Source organism: Leopardus geoffroyi, chromosome A2 (assembly GCF_018350155.1).
Source record: "Leopardus geoffroyi isolate Oge1 chromosome A2, O.geoffroyi_Oge1_pat1.0, whole genome shotgun sequence".
In the NCBI taxonomy this organism is placed as follows: domain Eukaryota; kingdom Metazoa; phylum Chordata; class Mammalia; order Carnivora; family Felidae; genus Leopardus; species Leopardus geoffroyi.
The window spans coordinates 86,883,597-86,901,985 of NC_059331.1; the positions used below are offsets into that span (position 1 = coordinate 86,883,597).

At 36.8% G+C, this 18,389-nt stretch overlaps 1 protein-coding gene across 10 annotated transcripts in view; it reads right to left on the reverse strand.

The window, feature by feature from the left end:
- The window catches only part of CACNA2D1 (calcium voltage-gated channel auxiliary subunit alpha2delta 1), a 495,933-nt gene that overhangs the window by 290,372 nt on the left and 187,172 nt on the right, over positions 1–18,389 (reverse strand). The gene's annotated exons all lie outside the window — the stretch shown is intronic.

Here is an 18,389-nt window from a genome sequence, read left to right on the forward strand (position 1 = left end):
ATAATTTGGACAGTTTTACAAATTTAATAGTAACAGAATTAAAATGTAAAACTAAGTAGCAGACGAAATTAGGATACCATTGTCAGTTAGCCCATACTCACATCACATTGATAAATGACATCTACAACATAAAGCTTTTTCATCTGGCTAATGCTCTCATAAAATGGTGCATATTTCAAAGTAACAAATGTTCACTTCTTTGTGTTGCCAACAAGACTGAAAATCCATCCATTTCCAACAGCAGACTGAGGTAAGATCTCCATGGAGGAAAAAGAAAAAAAAAAAAAAAAAAAACCTAACTTTTACTAAAAACACATCATGTGCCATACCTTATGCTACAGACTTTCTCATGTGTCATCTAATTTAAGGCTGAAAAGTATATAGTAACTACTTCTATTTTTACAAAATTCGGGGTAATGCATAGACCACGTTGTTTCTACTACAACAGCCCAAATACACAAGAAAAGAATTAATAAACCAATTACAAAGATGCTTCAGGAGTTCTCTTTAAGCAGAAGTGTTGAAACATGAAAAATCAGTGAGCTAACGTCTATGGCATATGAGCATTTAAGTGATCGTATAGAAGTCAACTTTCTCTTTCCTGACTTTGAGCTAATTATAGGGGAAAAAACACTTTGTAAAATTTATTTTAGGTGAAATAATTAACTCTAAGGCATCTTAGAGTGAATTATGTGTATGAGTATGTTTCAAAGAACATCTTAATACTTACATATCAGTATTTTCATAACATGACCAATTCCATAATTTTATACAGGTGTTCACAACTTTTCTCCTAGTTTAACTTACTGTTGAAAATAGTATCCATACAGAAAAGTGTATAAATCATGATTTTAACGAGGTACAGGTACTCATATGATGCACTTAGATCTAAAAACCAGAAATTACTAGCATTCCACAAATGTCCCTGTGCTCCAACCTTTAACACCAGAGATTAGTTTTGCCTTCACAGATGTTTTTTAAATCTAGCAAAGCTCTGATAAATTTGTTGTGACCTTTATCGAAGCATTCACTTAATTTCTGCTACCTCTTCTATTTCTTCACTGAAGAGACAAGTTTATCCCATGAGATCAAGTAAAGTAAACCTGATGAAAATGGTAATATCAAATTGGCGCTGATCGAGACAGATTTTGAATGTCTATCACTGGCACATACTATACATTATAAGACCCTTTTTTCCTCTCCACTCATACAACCATATCAAAACCAAAAAGAATGTTTCACTAAAACAACTCAGAGAGAGTAGTTATATTTGCATAACATGATTTATTTCTGCTTAGTTCACTACCATCTGTTTTCATATTTTAAGTAGAAAGGTTTATACATCAAACAATCTTATATAACTTTTGCATGCTATTTTAAAGAGAAATTGGCCCAAATCTGGATTATTTTTTTCTATGTATATAAAGTTGTTTCTAAAAAGTAGGACGTAAACTCTCCACATCAGTATTTTTTTTTTCAGTAGAAATAAATTTAAGGCCTTATCACAACTGTGATGACAACAATTGCTTGTTCCACTTACAATACATTGAAATATGCACAAAGATACATACTTCCTGACATCAACTGTTTTAATCTCTAGGTAAAACATCAAACATATACTGAACATAGGAGAAAAAAAAAACCTTCAAAAATTTACTTTCATTAATGTTTATTTTCTCTGAAATGGCTCAAGATGTTTTTCCTAATGAAGAGTAAAACAGGATAATGAGAAACTAGATAATTACTTTAATAAAAATGTTAGGATTTAATTACCAAAAGCATATATGTCATATACGCTAGTTCAAATCTTATACTATCTTAATAGGTTTTATACATTAAATGATATTTAGTTAACAAATTCAGCATCATATGAGACATACTTTTTTTTAACTGCTTATTAACACATCTAAACTGTCATAGAGGTGGGAGTAGGGAATGTGATGATTTCAAATGTTTTATTTACATAAGCCTGATCATTTATCTACTTACATAAAAAATTAGATATTTGACCGTACATTATCTTCAACCAGCTAATGTCTTTGTTACATATTAGACTATTTTGAGATTTTTGAAATCATAGGCTTAGAATTTCCAACAATATCATTTTAGAAAAAGATAATTTTTCTTCAGTCTTGGGAATTTTGCATTATTTGACCACCAGGGGGCCATAACTATCTTTGAATATTTTAGACAACCCACCTAGCAGAGAAAACTGAAAATGGAATCAATCGCTTCATGAAAATTAACTAGTGAACATAAGAAAACATCTATTAACATAAAAATATGATTTTTGAAAGTGAAGGGAGTATGAATTACCTTGATTTGTCCCATATATGCTATGCACTTGAAGACAGAAAATTTTTCCTACTTCTCTTTCCAAAACTGGCATTTACCTATACCTTCTGGACTCAGATCTTCACTTTAAACAGAATGAGTATTAGCTATGATGGTTTATAAGAGTTACTAATAAAGCTGTAATGGCTGAAGTGCCAGAAGTCACAACTTGGCAAATAATCTCTACTCAGTATCTAACTCAGTGACCGGAGGTGAAATGAAAACGAGTAAAATTACCAGGGCACGGTCACCAGGCTAAAGTAGCAAACTGAAAGATTACTTACAAGGGTATGTTTTAATTCTGTTCCTTTATCTTTTAATTAAATGACTCACAAACCAGGTAGAATGGCAAACTATACAAAGCAACTAAACCTTTTGCTCAAATATTCCCTATGGTACAACCAGCAAAATCAACTATTCCCTCTGCAGATAAAAACGTTATAATAATGCTGATCCCCTTAAAGAAACATTCTGAACCAGTGCTAGTGTAAAGTGGGAGTAAACCAATTATTTTGTACTCTTTTAGTCAGTGCCTGAGAAAACGTCATCTGGCACGCCAAGGGCAAATGGACTTTCATTGGCGAGGAGGAAGCTTCTCCTGCAGCACTGGCTACATTACGAATTTGCTATATCAAATGATTCTTTAAAGGCCAGTAACCCATTCTATTATCATACTTTAAATTTTGTTATACCAGGTAAGTGAGGTGTTGATGGTGGTGATGACGATGACAACAATGACAACAACAGCTGGAATAACTAAAAATTAGTCATCTTAAGAACACTGATAGAGGGGCGCCTGGGTGGCGCAGTCGGTTAAGCGTCCGACTTCAGCCAGGTCACGATCTTGCGGTCCGTGAGTTCGAGCCCTGCGTCAGGCTCTGGGCTGATGGCTCAGAGCCTGGAGCCTGTTTCCGATTCTGTGTCTCCCTCTCTCTCTGCCCCTCCCCCGTTCATACTCTGTCTCTCTCTGTCCCAAAAATAAATAAACGTTGAAAAAAAAAAAATTAAAAAAAAAAAAAAAAAAAGAACATTGATAGAGGGGCGCCTGGGTGGCGCAGTCGGTTAAGCATCCGACTTCAGCCAGGTCACGATCTCGCGGTCCGTGAGTTCGAGCCCCGCGTCGGGCTCTGGGCTGATGGCTCAGAGCCTGGAGCCTGTTTCCGATTCTGTGTCTCCCTCTCTCTCTGCCCCTCCCCCGTTCATGCTCTGTCTCTCTCTGTCCCAAAAATAAATAAACGTTGAAAAAAAAATTTTTTTTAAAAAAAAGAACATTGATAGAAGATCCAGGTGACTCAGCCGGTTAAGCATCCCACTCTTGGTTTCGGCTCAGGTCATGATCTCATGGTTCATGAGACAGAGCCCTGTGTTGGGCTCTGGGCTGGCAGCATGGAGCCTGCTTGGGATTCTCTCTCCCTCTCTGCCCCTCCCCCCTGCCTCTCTCAAAATAAATAAACATTAAAATTTTTTTCCTTAAAAAAAGAATATTGATAGAAGATCTATTGATGACTGTTCTAACTGTAAACTCTTATCTTCATTCTCATGATTTCATATTGTCTGAATTTAATTTTTCTAGGTTCTTCCAAAAATGTCAAGGAATACTGCCAAACCCCTCTGGTGGGTGGATATTTGAGTCTGGAGCAGGAGAGTTATAACAAGTCAATGGGCCACAGATAGGGGACAAGATTGGCCTGGGGGTATTCCTAAAATGTCACTATTGAGGAGGCCCAATGATGTCTCTGTACCAATTACCGATATTTCCATGCCTCACACTTCTCATCTACATCATGGAAATAAATAAACTCTCCACGTATCCTACTGATGACTGAGAGTATATCGCGAGCTGAGTAAGAGCCTTACAGGGATTAACACTATAAACTGTCCCAAAAACCTAAATGAAAGGTTTAGAAGCGAACAGAAAGGAGAGGGCTAACAACATTTGGCAACATTCTCATTCGTGTGGCACCATGCTAACAAAAGATACCTGTTTGTTAAGGGGAACCAGTATTTAAGAAGAAACACACACACACACACACACACACACACACACACACACACACACATACACACACACGAGAGGAAACCCTTCTCTAGAAACTCCTAACAAGTTCCCAGGTAAATCTCAAATTATGGAAAGTGAAAACCAAGTTTCCAGGCAAGAATGTTATTTTCTACACAGAATTTAAGAGGCTTTGTATCCATTCTGTAGCACAGGCTCATTATCCTCAAATGCAAAACAAAAACAATGTGATTCCAAGAGCCAACCTGCATTAAAAACAGTACGAATCAATAGTGTACTCAGCATCTGTATTCCAAACTAGTAGGTGCTCTAGGCATGCATAACTAATGCACAGTCTTTCCTACTTGTTTTTCAAAAGACCTTCAACAAGTTGCACTTGACATTCACAAAAGAGCACATTCTCTATGATGCTATTTCTCTCTTTAGTTTTAAATTAAATGTGACATTCATAATTTACTCTACACTAACCAATTGTGTATCAGAAAAAAATTGACTTAGAGTAAGCATTTTCTTCACTGATTTAAATTAGAATGAGGAAATCAAACAATGCTATTAGAAGTTTTGTCCCTTGCTTTTTAGTAGTGTTTCTTACATTAGGCTTTTTTCTAAAAGTATCTAACTTGATGATCCAACAGAAATAGAAGAAAACCCTTACTATTTATGAGTTCTATTTGACTGATATGTTCTTAATATTTCCTCACTTACGGCAGTTTCATGCCATAAAACTAACTTACCATCTACTGAAGGTGACTTTCATTCTAAAATTTAAATTTTTACATTGAAGAGGGAAATAAATTAATGAATAATTTCATTAGCAACAACTTGCTAAAGGAAATCTGTTTCCTCAGCAATGGTTGTATCCACTTACATTTCTCCCTGGGTATGCTAGTACAAGTATAAATAAAAATGTTCTTTATTTTAATGGTCCACATATATCATATACTAACCACAGTAGAAATAAAAATTATCGCACTAACTCTATGACACTGTGCTTACAGTGAACATATTTTAAAGTGACAATTTCTAATAGCTGGTTACTTACTTATCCAACACTTACATAAATTACACAAAAAACTCAGAAACAGAAAAAAGAATATGTTCTAAGCCCTAAAAAGAACTTTTCAAGTTATCTATCTTTTGTTAGTTTTTTTCTACTAGAATTATCTGGTATAAATAGGTTGTCTCAAAGCTTACTCATGTAACTCTGTTATTTTACAAGCAAATCATGACCAATCATTAAACTCACATGAACATTTTGATCTCCCAATGGGATTATTTTCTGAATGCAAGGCAACTGGTACAACTGGTGGCTTACCCAGAAACTAAAGATGTTAGCTACAAAATGAGATACAAAGCACACTTAGCCTCAATGACTTGAAACTGCCCTGAAAATGGACTTGAGAGTGCCTAAGAGTCTGAAATCTCCAAAACTTACATGTACTACAGGCCAGGAACTAGCTAACACCATAGGAGTCTATGAACATATAACTAACAGCCAGGTATGAACACATTAGTGCCTCTTCTGGGTGATTTGCACAATCTTTGCAAACTTTTTTTGATCACCTAAATCTTTTGGAGTCTGCCCCATTGTACAGCTCTAGATAACTGTGGATTAGGAGAATAAATAACAAAACCTGCTATAAAATCAATAATTCCTTGAAATGATTTTCGTTTTCATTTGTCAGAAAATAACATACTCATTTGAAACATGGTGGCACATGTAGGGATGTGTCATCCATTCTGTCTGTAGCTATCCTATGATGTACACAAGGCACCTCCAATGGTTCAAGGCTTCTAGGCTTTCGCACATATTTCATTTTTTCCCATAGCCTCTCTTCTATAATCTGTTGAAAACTAAGATTACGACACATAATTTTGAGACATCCATTAGATATAAACTAATGGAGCTCTGTATTAAGTTTGATTTAATTGAAATATATATATATATATATATAGAAACAAATTGAGGGACTGTCTTCAGTAAGTCCAATATAGCTAAAGATCTTCTCTAACAACCACAGTGAGGGTGACTATAAATTATTTTTACACTTGCCTAACAGGAAATGCCCATGGGAAGGATCCATTTTATGGTCTCCTTATATTCTAAGATCCCAGAAAATTACAGGTAAAGAATTTTGTGGAACAAACAACCTGCCAACTGTCAACAAACAGCCAGTGGCCATGGATCCTTAATACTGGAAGTTCTTGTTAATAAGAAGTGATCTGGCCTCTGGACTTAGCTTCCCCAGTTTATACTCCCAGGATCTATAATTTTAAAAATCAGTGTAATCCACTGAATTGTCTCTGTTGCTGCCTGCCATTTTGGGGAAAATCCCAAATTCTTTAATGTGGCATTCTTGTTGCTACCAAAAAGACACAGGAAAGAATAATTCTTTCTTCTATAGAGTTTCCCTATTTCCACCAAATTATGTTTTGTTTCCAAACATGTTTTTCATTCATCATTCCCTAGGTCAGGCAGTAACAGTACTATTCTTACTGCTGGCCCAGGACAAGTAATCACTCCTGTGCTTGTCAGAACCATCCACACAATTCTAACAGTCATAGCCAATATTAACCACAGACTCACATGTCTGTTTGCCAGAAGGGTCTATGGGTTCTTTGACAAGAGGAATCTTGACGTAGATACTTTTGTATTTTCAGTGCCATCACTATGTCTGCTATACCACAGACATTCCTTAAATGCTTGTTGAACTGAAACATTAAATAATATCAAACATGTAGTGGGTTTTGACGGATCTTTGTTGATACACTAGATGCTGCTTGAAGTCAAACATGGCAATTGAATTCATTCATCTTATTCTCAAAATTCATTATAATAATATTTGACACATGATAGATGGGCAAACAACATCTCTGTCGAATGATATATTAGGAAATGGACATTTTGAGATAAATAAAATATTACTAAGTAATAGATTCTTAGGAAGTTCCTTATAATATGTTGGAAGTCAATGTATTTAACTGATAGAAAGGAAAGAGCAATCCAAGAGATGCTCTAGTAGTAACTATTTTTAGTTTTATAATAGTATTTCAGTTACACCCATCACTTTTTCCCCTTTTCTCTGAACTAATTTAAGAGAAACACAATGTTAATTTAAAAATACTATTGTGTCAGGAAAACAAACAAACAAAAAAAAACATTAAAGAGGATGCTGCTAGTAGAAAGCTAGATCTTTTTGCCTCTAAATGAAAATAACAGTCAAAAAAAAGCTACATGTGGGCCTAATGTGATAAATTTAGAATATGTCCTTTTAAGAGATCGAGCCCCCATGAAGGCACCATATGAGAAATAAAATTTTAGCTCCACTCAATCATGATTCAATGAACCAATAATTTGAAATATTCAGCAGACCCAGTTCCTTGCTCCAAAAACTCCACTGCTACAGTTATGCCTCCCTGTTTCTTCCAAGTTTCTTTTCATTAATAATGATACCAGTAGCAGCTAAAAATAACTGTTATCTGACATTTCTTCTAGTAAATATATTGTTCTCTTTGGTGTGCATTTATGTAGTACAAAGCTTTTTCCTTAAGAAAAAGAGGGGGGGATAGTAAATGTGATGGGCTCTGCATTGAGAGTAGAGGCTGCTTGAGATGGTTTCTTTCTTTCTCCTCTTCCTCTGCCCCTCTCCCCTGCTCATGCTCTCTTTCTCTGTCTAAAATATAAATAAACAAACAAACAGACACACAAACAAATAAATAAAAGATGGTTTTGAGGTGTGGGTATTGAAATGCCTCAAGAATAGAGCTGAATTAAGAGTACACAAACTGAAGGATCCAAATCAGTCCTTAAAACAGCTATACTTTGGTCTCATAATTCCACAAGATGTATGGTAGGACTAGGACTGACATAACTCACACATATACTGAAATGAACATTTCAGATTTTCTCAGCAGTTATTAACCTGATTATGAAGCAGACATCTTTATAAGCTTTATTAATGGTTTAGACTAACAGATTCTTACTTATAAAAGATAAAACTATGTCTTTGTATTTCAACATTCTGGCCTAATTACTCTTCTCTTTTCTGTGCGTTGCTCTGCCCACTGTGAAGAAGTGCTGACCGGGACTACATTTTGCACCAATTCAGGGACTTCAGGAGCTCCAGGGAGCTGCTTAAGGTCACACCCGCTTAAGGTCAGGCAGCTAAAGAAAAGCCAGAGCCCCACAAAGCAATTTCAAACATCCTGGGGATACTTCCTTTGTTGGATCCATTTGGGGATTCATGACAAAAGGAGTCCCAGGAGATCTACTTGTACCATCACCATCTCATCTTTCATATCTGAATCTCTTAATCATTCTAGAATACTAAAGAGAGACTGAGAGGAAGAATGAATGTGTGGGTCTGTGTGCCTGTGCATGCACTGGTGCTAACAATAGAAGGAAGGGAAGGGAGGGGGAGACAAGGTCAGAAGGGTTAAGGCTGGGCCCAAGCACACATATGTGGAATTAATTTCTAGGTTTGGTGCAAATATGGTTACATCAACAGTATGAATTTAAATATAACAGCAAGCTATCAGCATAAATAAATGCTATTCTCTTTAATTCCTCTAGGAGGAAAAGTGCCTCACTATTCATAGTATTGTTGTATTGAAAACCCTGGTACAGGAGAAAATATAATTTCCTGGGCTGTAAGAGCAGAATTATGAGGACACCTCTTCAAGTGCTTTTAGGCATCAAAATAATATTGTTTCTAAAATAATTCTCCAAAAACCCTCAATTCTTGTATCTTCATAAAGAAGATAAAGCTGTCATCAAAAGGTTACTATGAGGCTTGAATAAGGGGAAAAAAGGTGAAAACGTCTAGTATAGTGCACGACCTAGATTAGGGATTAATTGACATTATGTGAATTTGAATACCCTTAAAGCAAGGTTAAACGAAAATTTCATTGCCAAGAATGAATAATAATGGATTAATAGCATAGAATAGCATGTAATACACTATACACCCAAATAGTAATGCAAAATGTTTTAACCAATTATCTAACCTATCTGAGACATTATTATCTTCAGCAGACAATATTCTAAGATGTAAAACTAAAGAAATTTAAAACACAGTTAACAGTGGCCATGATACTACAAGCAATTCTCATAATGTTAGATTAAACATCTTATTTGTTTCATATTCAACTTCACTGCAACTACTTCATTTTATTGTTAGACAAAGAATTTTATTTGTAGATTTTAAGTAATTTACACTCATTTATCCTAGGAAGATTTTTTTGTGTTGTATCTTTTTAAATAAAGTCGACTTTTTTTGCTCATATACTAGCTAGTATTAAGTCATGTATAGCAGTAATCACTGAAAGAACATGCCTCTGTCAAATGCAAAAGATCCTATTCAATAAATCAAATAACACGTGAGGGATTTTCATTATATAAAACAAAAAATTTTCCTTCTTCAAATGGACTCACTGTGCTGATTTTTTTTTCTTGATTTATTTTGTATTATATACATCCACATGTTCCAAATCAGTGTTGAGTCAGGCTCATATTGACTTTATTGCAAAAGAAAAAAACATACTTTGCAAAAGTAATGAAACTGTATTTCATTCACATTTTACTAAAATTAAGAGCGTGCCTTAAAATCATGTAGTATCAAAGTTAGGAAACAGTTTCTTGTACTATAAAAGTCAATCTTGTTTTAAAACCACAAGTTAAATTTTCAAGGAAATCTTTAAATTATTTAATACTTGGATATTCAACTCCGGAAAGTTATGATACTAAAATATTTTGGTATATGTCAAATAGATTTGTGTGATCTCAATATCTATTTAAATTGTGTACCAAAATATTTTAAACTGTGCTGTTCTGGTCATTTTTTTTTTTTTTTTTTTTTTTTAATAATAAAACCAAGCCTTTAGGGGCACCTGGGTGCCTCAGTCAGTCAGTTAAGTGTCTGACTCTTGTTTTTGGCTCAGGTCATGATCTCACCATTGGTGAGTTCAAGCCCCACGTCAGGCTTTGTGCTGTCAGCTTGGGATTTCTCTCTCTGCCCCTCCCCAGCTTGCTCTCTATCTCACTCTCAAAAAATAAATAAAAAATTAAAAGAAAACAAACAAACAAAAAAAAAAAAAAACAAGCCTTTAAACGTGGCATGGGAAACTGAACTGGTTCCCTCCATTTTGTTTCAATATACCCTCCACCATCCCACCTTCCACAAGCACCACTAAAGAAAAAGTTTTATTTATAATACACCTTTCCAAAGGAGAGAAGAAAGAAGAATCCTGGCTGGTTTTCATTATAAAATCATTTAAAAGTCAATTCTGCAGTATACTTCATACCTTGTCAATATTTTTCAGAGGTTTTCAAATATACATATTAGACATACCGTTGGTTCAAATCTTTTGCTGCAATGAGGAAACATTTCCAACTGGAACATATCAGCGACCCAAACATTTTCATTTTATTACCAGGAATTATTATCAATTTATAATTGAAATAGCCCTTACTGAATAACAACCAGTTGCCAAGCAATACAGTGTATTATACACCGTATGTATCTCTTCGTATATCTCTTTTAATCCTCACAATAAACCTATGAGCAAGGTGTCATGCTCTGCATCAGAGGTCAGAGGCTGAGGCACTCGAGGCCACGTGACCCACACACCCTCACACACCACCACCTGGTGCAGCCCAGAAGCAAACACACAGAGTTAGACACCAAATCGCAGACCTTTAACCTTTATTCTATACAACCCCGATGCCAAATCATAGAATTATTTACATTAAGCTCCAGCTTGTGAATTTTTTAAAGTATGGTTCCTAGTTCTTGCATTTAAATGTCAAAATTTCCATTTTCAAAGGTGACCAGAAATCCCATACTGGCTTTATAAAGGGAATAAAGACCAAAGACTTTCAAGAATTTTCTAGGCTGAGCTCACTATTTTTTCCACAGACTAATTTAGAGGTATAAAGCCTTTCATATTTCACCTTGATTTGTATCTTAAAATGAGAGGGAATAGAGTTTTTATTCATTAATTAATATGCACATTAATGAGATAATTTGTGGGTTTTATTATTTTTCAAAGGCATTGAGCTTCTCCAGGGAAAATATCTCACAAAGTTCATTCTTGTTATTGAAAATGCCATTTTTATCTCAATGGATAAATATTTCCTGTGTATATTCATTTATTAGGATTTTAATCAGCTTTAAATTCAAATCCTTCATGAAACTAAGGGATGAGGTATCCAAACCTTACATACAAATCCTTTTATTTATCAAAGAGGTTTCTCTAATCCCCTAAGACAAAAGGGAGAAAGTGAGCTTGAGAAACAAAGAAATCTACTGTAACTGTTAACCATAATTGCATTTCCAAATGGTCTGCACAGACATTTTATGTGCATATTCCATGTGTACAGTTTTACTTTTCCACAGCAGACCAACAGCCCTAACTTAGGTTAAACTAAATCAGAGAAGAACTTCTAAGAGATGTGCTTCCAGCCCACGTGCAAGTAAAATAATAGCATGGCCAAATGTCTTCACATCAGGTGAAATGAAAGGAAAATGAAATTAAACAAGGAACAAAGCCAGAAATAAAACACAGAATGCTCATGATTAAAGAAAGGTAATAGCGACAGAAAAACAAGGTCACATGAAGGAAAATTATTGCCAACACAAGTAAAGTTCTTCAATACTTTGGATTTTTTTTAAATTTTTTAAAATTTATTTATTTTGAGAAAGACAGAGAGTGAGTGGGGGAGGGGCAGAGAGAGGGAGAAAGAGAATCCCAAGCAGGCTATGTGCTGTCAGCGCGGAGCCCAATGTGGGGCTTGAACTCGCGAACCATAAGATCATGACCTGAGCCACTCTTAACTGAGCCACCCAGGTGCTCCAGGAATTCTGGATGTAGTGCCCACTCTTGCAGATTTCCTCTATGTGTAGTATATTTAAATTTTTACAAGTAACACATGTTATCTTATTTGACTTCATAAGTATATTGTGAGTAGCTTTCATTTTATTTCCCCATGCCATTCATGAGTAATTTACTACACAACGTCACATGTGCACACGGGTGGCAGGAGCAGGGCATGTCACCAGTCGTCTTATTAATTTAATGTTTTTGTAGTACACTGAGTTTAAAAGTGTGTGTGTGTGTGTGTGTGTGTGTGTGTGTGTGTGTGTATTAAAACTGAAGCCTGATTCTTATCAAGTTACACCTATTCCTTTATATAAGACCTCTCTGGTTTTTTCTCTTCAAAGTTTATTTAGACATCAGCTTATTTCAAATGGGTCTTAAAAATTTATTGAAAAATTTTTGGAGAATCTGGGGGCAAACACATAAAGCTAAACTGAAGCACCAGAGTAATATAAAGAAATCTCAGAAATAAAGAAAATGCAATGCGAGGCAATAGAAAATATTAACGCACAAACACGATTTTATCTGGAGATAGATAACATATATTTCTTACATTAGATGAAGTGCTAAACGAGAGGAGGCAAAGCAGTATTTCAGGAGTACCTTAAAAGTTGTGAAGGGTGTGGCTGCATGGTCATAAATGCAGACCACAAGTGTCCCACAAATTTATCGTCAGTAAGGTGCATAAATTGATGGCTTGATAAAGTATACCCTAGAGGTCTGTGTTGAAGAGTAGCTCAAAGATCAAAACACCAAAGCCTCTGAAAAATCTATTTCCAAAATCTTTCCTTAACAGTCTCAGCTTTCCAACTGTAACACACATAAACACAATTACCAGGATTATTTTAATTGTACAATTTTCACCATGTTCTACAACAGACAATTACAATGTGCTTTCCATCAAAATCATATGAATTATACATGTGAAAAAAATCTTTGATCATTACTGCCTCTCACACTTGGGAAAAGTGTAATAAAATTGAAAATGTAGCAACGGCTCAAAGCTGATTTTCTAAGAAAGCAGGAAGCATCCTCCAGCATGTCCACTCAAATGTAGGGAGCGGCGCGGAATGCAAGCAAGAAATGAAATGTGTTGCCCAGGCAGCAATTCCATGGCAAACCTCATGCGGGCCACACGGAACATGAATGTTTCATAGTATCAATGATTATGGTCTTACTCAAATCACAGTAGTCAGAGTTGAGGCGAAATTCTCTGAATCTCTTTGGCTTACAGCTTGCTCAGCCCTGCAATGATGCATGATTGTTTTTATCTCAAATAAATCTCTGGATAATTCTCTATTCATGCAAAAGTCTCCACTGTACAACTGAAATTCACCTCTAAAGGCTTTCAAGGAGAACAGAACTTTGTGGTTTGGTGTTTCTTTGGTTTGGAGGAAAAGCCCAGTAATAGAATAACTGTATGTAGTAAAATTGGGTGAAGATACTTGTTTTATAAAAAATAATGGAACCCCAAATCTTGCTAAAGGATAAGCATTCTTAAATATTCAGTAATTTGACATGTTGCAAATTCTTTATCAGCTAAACCCAAACACACACACACACACACACACACACACACACACACACACACGAGTTTAGAAAACCCTTGTTAGTTATGTAAAATTCATTTAAACAAAAGGTGATCAAATCGCCTTTTTCACTTATGAGAAATTAGCAACATTAGAGAATGAAACACATGCTCATGGTTTCTTATAAAAGTCCTGATAACTTCACTCTTTAGCATAGCAGAAACTATATGTTAATATTTGAACATATTTTCTTTGATAGTTTATAAGCATTTTATTTAATGTTATAGATGTGTTCTACACACCTGTATATAAACTTGTGGTCTCACCTTATTAAAAGGTCAGGTGTTTATACTGTCTGTGTATATTGAACCCATTGCATTCAGGGCAAACCTATTTCAGGTTATCCTATTAATAATAGCCCTTCAGAGCACTAAGCTTCTGTATCTGGGAACCCTCATCAATAACTATGTTTAAAAAAAAACAAAACAAAACAAAACAAAACACCTTAATGTATTCATGTATTTTATAAGTGTTTCATGTTCATTATAGAAAAAAACTAGTGGGGTGCATGGGTAGCTCAGTAAGTTAAGGATCCAACTTTGGCTCGGGTCATGATCTCAGGGTTTGTGAGTTCGAGCCCCGCATCAGGCTCTATTCTGACAGCTCAGAGCCTGAAGCCTGCTTCGGATTCTGTGTCTGCCTCTCTCTCCGCCCCTCCCCTGGCTCGCACTCTGTTTCTCTCTACAATAAATAAACATTTAAAAAAAGAAAAAGAAAAAAAACTAGTAACTACTAATAAGCAAAATGAGCAAATACTCTACAGACCACTCATTATCTTAAAGTATGCATTATACATATATATATATACTTTCACATTTTATGCATATACAGAGCTATTAATTTATACACTTAATTTGCAAATATTTTGTCACTTTAAAAATATACCGTGTAACTCTTCTGTTCACATTGTGGCAGAATGTGAATGTATTTTCAGGTCATAAAGAGTGTTACCAGGGCGCCTGACTGGCTCAGTCGGTTAAACATCTGACTTTTGCTCAGGTCATGATCTCAGTTTGTGGGTTCGAGCCCCACGTCCAGTTCTGTGCTGACAGCTCAGAGCCTGGAGCCTGCTTTGGATTCTGTGTCTCCCTCTCTCTCTGCCCCTTCCCTGCTCGCACTCTTTCTCTCAAAACTAAATAAACATTAAAAAAAAAAAAAAAGAGTGGTACCATAAACATACACGATTTTTAATGAACCAAAACACTCTTATTTATACCAAAATATCTAAGAAACATCACAGAACATTTTTTAGCACTGCATGAGAAGAATTTTATTTTAGAAATTATAAGCGTAGGATAAAGTTCCTTCTTTAAGCCGTGTGTGTGTGTGTGTGTGTGTGTGTGTGTGTGTGTGTGTGTGTGTGTGTAGAATGTTGGATGGGGGCAGGAGGGCTGAGAGAAGAGATTTTTAGCTGACAGAACAGTTGAAATTACCTGTACAAGCTTCTCCAGCTGGATGCTGTTCTATAAAAGTATTTAAACTTATTTGGGGGAATATTCAGACAGCTCTGATCTTTATGAAAAGGGCAAACCACCTTTGGCTGGTGATAGAGACACACATACCTATGGGACAGTGAGATAGAATTCTGGTGCCCTTTTGGCTCAATGCTATCAGTTGTGTTTATCAGCAAACTTCACTTACCCTCCCTTCCCCATAACTGAAGAGAAGGCTCCCACTCTAGGGTCTTCTTCCAGTTGCCTTGGACCACTGCTTGTCCACCAGAATTACCAGCCTTGAAAAGACAGGAAGCCACAACGTACTGGACAGAGTACAAGCTGGAGTTGAGGTCTGCTGACCACGTTAGCTTACCTTCTCTACTTGTAGATCTCTTGGAGATTTTTAAAATGGGGATTTGGAGCAATCCCCAAATGAAATAACATTTCAGCAACTAACTAATTTGGAATTAAACTACACTAATCATTTTCAAGCCAATTTGAGTGTATAACTCTTCAAGTAAACGTGGAGGGACCAACTGCTCCCCACAGAGCCCCCTGAGCTCGGCCATGCAACATATTCACTCCTGTGTCAGTTGTGTTGGTGCTCGGTCATGGAAACAGGCTCACTTGATTTGATGGCATCAGATAGAAAAAAAATATATTTTTTAATTATTAACTGTAAGTAGAGAACCTCCATGACTGTTTTCATCTAATTTGTTAGATTTCCCTGGGACAAATTTAATTAATGTTTTAACATTCTACATTCATTATTCAGTAATCCTGAACTTTGGAAAGGGAATGTACAAAGAACAAATCTGAACTCTATGAAATACATACACACACACACACACACACACACACACACATGCACACATACATACATACATTCAACTATACAGACAGTGGGAGACAGAGAGAGATGAGACCTAAGCTCTTCAAACAATAAACTTCCTATTTTACAGGATATGAAGGTAGAAAGTAACACAAATGTGTAAAAAGACCCTGGTATACACAATGGACACCAAGCAGCTTATAATGCACCCAAGCTAACGCTTTAAAATGCTGAGCAGGCCAAGCAAAGAATGTCTGTAGATGTCACACAGGCTCTCTTGTAGATTCTAAGACACCACAGGTCAGGACATGTGTATTAATAATAATAACCACACTGAAATAAGTGATGAAGTACTTCGTGCAGTAGGTTAGTGACGTCCACTTAGGAGTCGGGCATTCACTTTGGCTGCTTTTCCTAAGTTGTTGGCAGATTTCCAAGGATCCATACACACTGCCCATGAGAGTTCTCTTTTCTAATGGCCTTCCTTTTGGAAGACTGATAACCAGGGACAAGGGCACTTCTGATGACCTGAGAAAACAAGGAAGCTCTCTGGCTCACACAGGAACTAAACCCAGCTAAGACCAGATTTGACTGGTGCTACTTGTTTTCCCAAATACTTTGTTCTCACAATCATTTAAAAGAGGATTTTCATAATTGTGAAAATATAAGAGGGAAGATTAGAATCTATGTTTTCCTATTTACAAGGCTAACACTTCAAATAACCAAGTGATTCATTTTCCAAAAATCAAAGGTGACACGGTGAACCCAAGGTAGTAATATTTTTCTTGCACTTGATGCCATTTGAAACATGATTATTTGGATCAGTTTCATAAAATGAGCACAATATCAAAATGTTGCCCAACTCAGTTATGAAAAATAGTATTGGTACAGTCTACCAAAACTCTGCTATAGTGGGGTGCCTGGGTGCCTCAGCCGGTTAAATGACCAGCTATTGGTTTCGGCCCAGTTCGTGATCTTACAGCTTGTGAGCTCAAGCCCCACATCAGGCTCTGTGCTGACAGTGTGGAGCCTGCTTGGGATTCTCTCTCCCCCTCTGTCTCTCTGCCCATCCTCTACTTGCACTCTCTCTCTCAAAATAAGTAAATAAAACTTAAAAAAAAATCTGCTATAGTACTAGCAAGGAGAAAGGGTGGTTCCTTGAACACAATAATGAAAAAACATTGATAGTAAGGTTGCTCTCGTGAGAGAGAGGCCAAAAATCCTCACTTAAAATTAAATATAGAGGCTTTCCACTTTCTAAGGTGTCACAGAAGCACAGAGGAGGAACGCCGTAATCAGTAGATGCCACAGCAGTAAAAGATAGAAGAAATACTTCAAAGAGACAGTGTCTTAGTCCATTCTGGTTGCTGTAACAAAAATACCATAAACTGGGTGCCTTATAAAAAACAAACCTTGGGGCGCCTGGGTGGCTCAGTCAGTTGAGCGTCCGACTTCGGCTCAGGTCATGATCTCACGGTTCGTGAGTTCAAGCCCTGCGTCGTGCTCTGTCCTGACAGCTCGGAGCCTGGAGCCTGCCTCCAATTCTGTGCCTCCCTCTCTCTGCCCCTTCCCTGCTCACGCTCTGTCTCTCTCTGTCTCTCAAAGATGAATAAACGTTAAAATTTTTTTTTTTTAAAAAACAAACTTTTAAGGACGCCTGGATGGCTCAGTTGGTTGAGAGTCCAACTTCAGCTCAAGTCATGATCTCATGGTTTGTGGGTTGGAGTCCAACGTCGTGCCCTGTGCTGACAGCTGAGAACCTGGAGCCTACTTGGGATTCTGTCTCCCTCTCTCTCTGCCCCTCCCCAACTCGCGCACGTGCGTGCGCGTGTGCGCGCACGCTCTCTCTCTCTCTCTCTCTCTCTCTCTCTCTCTCTCTCTCTCAAACATAAACAAACATTAAAAAAAAAAAAAAAACCTTATCTCTTATGGTTATAGAGGCTGAGACATCAAAGACTGTGGTGCCTGGCAAACTGTTTCTTGTGAGGTTGTCTAGGGACGTCTTTTCACTGTAACTTTATATGCAGAAGAAACAAGAGAGCTCTCTTGGGCCTCTTTTATAAGAACACTGATCAAGGGCTACATCTTCATGATGTCATCACCACCCCATCTCACCTTCTGATACCATCACATGAGTCATTAGGTTTAAGTTTCAACATGGGGCGCCTGGGTGGCTCGGCCGGTTGGGCGTCCGACTTCAGCTCAGGGCATGATCTCACAGTCCGTGAGTTCGAGCCCCACATCGGGCTCTGTGCTGACAGCTCAGAGCCTGGAGCCTGCTTTGGATTCTGTGTCTCCCTCCA